The following is a 4,548-nucleotide window of genomic DNA, read 5'->3' on the forward strand; positions in this document are numbered from 1 at the left end:
TGCGGAATGCCGCGGCACTGCAGCCGGTACAGCCTGGCATATTTTATTTTATTTTATTTATTTATTTTATTATTATTATTTTTTACAAAGAAGACATTTTTCCCTTACATTTTTTCTCTAATACATAATTATGTAAACATTTATATATATAAGTATATAAAAATATTTTTCTATCTTTTAATTCATTTCTTTGTCTACTTATTTAACAAGCATATCTCCTAAATTAGAATGAGTTACTTAACTTACCACATATGATTTTGGGGTGGGAGAAGGTAATTTAGCCAACCAACTTAGTTATTTTTCGAGATTCCATCTGGTCGATAGTCGAAAATCCATTTCATTCACTTCGCAGTCAATTTCAATCGGTTCGCGGTCAATTTCATCAATTTCATTCACTTCGCAGTTAATTTCATTCACTTCACGGTCAATTTCAATCAGTTCGTGGTAAATTTTATTAACTTAATGATCAATTCCATGCATTTTGCGGTAATTCCGGCAAATTTCCTTCACTTCACAATCAATTCCATGCATTTTGAGGTCAATTCCCTTTACTTCACGGTCAATTCCATGCATTTCACGATCAATCCCCGCGATTCCTCATCACTTCATGGTCAATTCCATGCATTTCACGGTCAATTCCCTTCACTACACGGTCAATTCCGTGCATTTCACGGTCAATTTTGGTGATTCCTCTTCACTTCATGGTCAATTCCATGCATTTCATAGTCAATTCCTTTTACTTCACGATTAATTCCCTTCACCTCACGATCAATTCCATGCATTTCACGGTCAATTCCGGCAATTCCCCTTCACTTCACGGCCAATTCCATGCATTTCACGATCAATCACTGGAATTGAAGGGAATTGACCATGAAGTTATAGGGAATCGCCGGGATCAACCGTGAAATGAATGGAAATGACCGTGAAGTGAAGGGAATCGACCATGAAATGCACGGAATTGACCGCGAAGTGAAGGGAATTGACCGTGAAATGCATTGTATTGACCGTGAAGTGAAAGGGAATTGCCGGGATTGACCGTGAAATGAATGGAAATGACCGTGAAGTGAAGGGGATTGACCGCGAAATGAATTGAATTGACCGTGAAGTGAAGCAAAATCGCCGGAATTGACTGTGAAATGCATGAAATTAACCATGAAATGAAGGGAATTGACTGTGAAATGCACGGAATTGACCGTAAAGTGAAGAGAATTGACCGTGAAATGCATGGAATTGACCGTGAAGTGAAGGGAATTGACCGTGAAGTGAAGGGGAATCGCCGAGATTGACCGTGGAATGCATGGAATTGACCGTGAAATGAAGGGAATTGACCGTGAAATGCATGAAATTGGCTGTGAAGTGAAGGGGATTGACCGTGAAATGCATGGAATTGACCGTGAAATGAAGGGAGTTGACCGTGAAATGCATGAAATTGACTGTGAAGTGAAGGGAATTGACTGCGAAACGCATGGAATTGACCGTGAAATGAAGGGAATTGATTGTGAAATGCATGGAATTGACTGTGAAGTGAAGGGAATTGACCGTTAAATGCACGGAATTGACCATGAAGTGAAAGGAATTGACTGTGAAGTGAAGGAGAATCGCCAGAATTAACCATGAAATGCATTCACGGTCAATTCCATGCATTTCACGGTCAATTCCCTTCACTTCACGGTCAATTTCATGCATTTTACAGTCAATTTTCTTCATTTCACAGTCAATTCCATGCATTTCACAGTCAATTCCCTTCACTTCACGGTCAATTCCATGCATTTCACAGTCAATTCCATGCATTTCACTTCATGGTCAATTCCCTTCATTTCACGGTTAATTCCATGCATTTCACGATCAATTTCGACGATTCCCCTTCACTTCACGGTCAATTCAATTCATTTCACGGTCAATCCCCTTCACTTCACGATCAATTCCATGCATTTTACGGTCAATTCCCTTCACTTCACGGTTATTTCCATTCATTTCATGGTCAATTCCGTGCATTTCACCGTCAATTCATGCATTCACGGTCAATTCTGACAATTCCCCTTCACTTCACGGTCAATTCAATGCATTTCACGGTCAATTCCCTTCACTTCAAGGTCAATTTCGTGTATTTCACAGTTAATTCCCTTCATTTCACGGTCAATTTCATGCATTTCACGGTCAATTTCCTGCGATTCCCCTTCACTTCATGGTCAATTCAATTCATTTCACGGTCAATCCCCTTCACTCAACGGTCAATTCCATGCATTTCACGGTCAATTCCCTTCACTTCACGGTCATTTCCATTCATTTCATGGTCAATTCCGTGCATTTCACCGTCAATTCCCTTCACTTCACGGTCATTTCCATTCATTTCACGGTCGATCCCGCCAATTCCCTTTCACTTCATGGTTAATTCAATGCATTTCGCGGTCAATTCCCTTCACTTCACGGTCAATTCCATGCATTTCACGGTCAATTCCCTTCATTTTACGGTCAATTTCATGCATTTCACGGTCAATTCCCTTCACTTCACGGTCAATTCCATGCATTTCACGGTCAATTCCCTTCATTTTACGGTCAATTTCATGCATTTCAAGGTCAATTTCATGCATTTCACGGTCAAGTCCAACGATTCCCCTTCCCTTCACGGTCAATTCAATGCATTTCAAGGTCAATTCCCTTCACTTCACGGTCAATTTCGTGCATTTCATGGTCAATTCTCTTCATTTCACGGTCAATTTCATGCATTTTAAGGTCAATTTTGGTGATTCCCCTTCACTTCACGGTCAATTCAATTCATTTCACGGTCAATTCTGTGCATTTCACGCTCGATTCCCTTCACTTCATGGTCATTTTCATTCATTTCACGGTTAGTCCCAGCGTTTCCCTTTCACTTCATGGTCAATTCAATGCATTTCATGGTCAATTCCCTTCACTTCACAGTCAATTCCGTGCATTTCACGATCAATTCCCTTCATGTCACGGTCAATTTCATGCATTTCAAGGTCAATTCTGGCGATTCCCCTCCACTTCACAGTTCATTTCACGGTCAATCCCCTTCACTTCACGGTCAATTCTGCACATTTCACGGTCAATTCGGTTCACTTCACGGTCATTTCCATTCATTTCACAGTCAATTCACTTCACTTCACGGTCATTTCCATGCATTTTACAATCAATTTCGGCAGTTCCCTTTCACTTCACGGTCAATTTGCTTCACTTCAAGGTTATTTCCGTTCATTTAACGGTCAATTCGCTTCACTTCACAGTCATTTCCATTTATTTTATGGTTAATTCTGGCTATTCCCTTTCACTTTACGGTCAATTCCATGTATTTCACGGTCAATTCCCTTCCCTTCATGGTCAATTCCATGCATTTCACGGTCAATTCCCTTTCACTTCACGGCCAATTCCATGCATTTCACGATCAATTCCCTTCACTTCACGGTCATTTCCATTCATTTCACGGTCAACTCCCTTCACTTCACGGTCAATTCCATGCATTTCACGGTCAATCCCAGCGATTCCCCTTTACTTCATGGTCAATTCCATGCATTTCACGGTAAATTCCCTTCACTTCACGGCCAATTCCATGCATTTCACGGTCATTTCCCTTCACTTCACGGTCATTTCCTTTCACTTCATGGTCATTTACATGCATTTCACGGTCATTTCCCTTCACTTCACGGTCAATTCCACTCATTTCACGGTCAATCCCATTCACTTGTAGCAATACCGATACTTCCGGTTATCAACAATATTATCGACTATATCGATATTGTTTCCATATCCCTGTCCAGCGAAACTTGTAGCGATACCGATATTTCCGGTTATCAGCGATATTATCGACGATATTGATATTGTTTCCGTATCCATGCCTAGCGAAACTTGTACCGATATCGATATTTCTGGTTATCAGCGATATTATCGACGACATCGATATTGTTTCCGTATCCCTGTCCAGCGAAACTTGTAGCGATACCGATATTTCTGGTTATCAGCGATATTATCGACAATATCGATATTATTTCCGTATGGAATTGACTGTGAAGTGAAACGGGATCACCAGAATTGACCGTGAAATTAAGGGGCTATTTGGAGCATGGGATTAGATGGGTTTAAGTGGGATGGGATTAGTAGAATGTAATAATTACGTCGTGCCAGGGATTGTCTGTAATCCCATGGCTTGGAGCCATCCCACATCGTGTTTGGAAGAGAAGCCCTTTGGAATGGAAATGGATTAGCTACTCACCTTGCCACTACCGGTTGGTGCTTTGTGGGCCCCACCATAATGTATATGTTTCATCCATGCCGTCCACCCATTCTTTCAGATCATTTTATGTTATGAGCCCAAAAATGAGTTTGATCCAAATCTCAAGTGGAACGCACAGTGTTGATTGAACGCCCACCATTAAAAACTTTTTGGGAGCCATGAAAGTTTTGGATCAAGCTGATAACTGTTTTTTCCCTTCATCCAAGTCTTTATGACCTAATCAACAGGTTAGATGTCAAATAACCATTACAGTTGGCCTTGGGAGATTTTTAATGGTGTAATTCAATCGCTACTAT

Source organism: Magnolia sinica, chromosome 18, assembly GCF_029962835.1.
Source record: "Magnolia sinica isolate HGM2019 chromosome 18, MsV1, whole genome shotgun sequence".
NCBI lineage: Eukaryota > Viridiplantae > Streptophyta > Magnoliopsida > Magnoliales > Magnoliaceae > Magnolia > Magnolia sinica.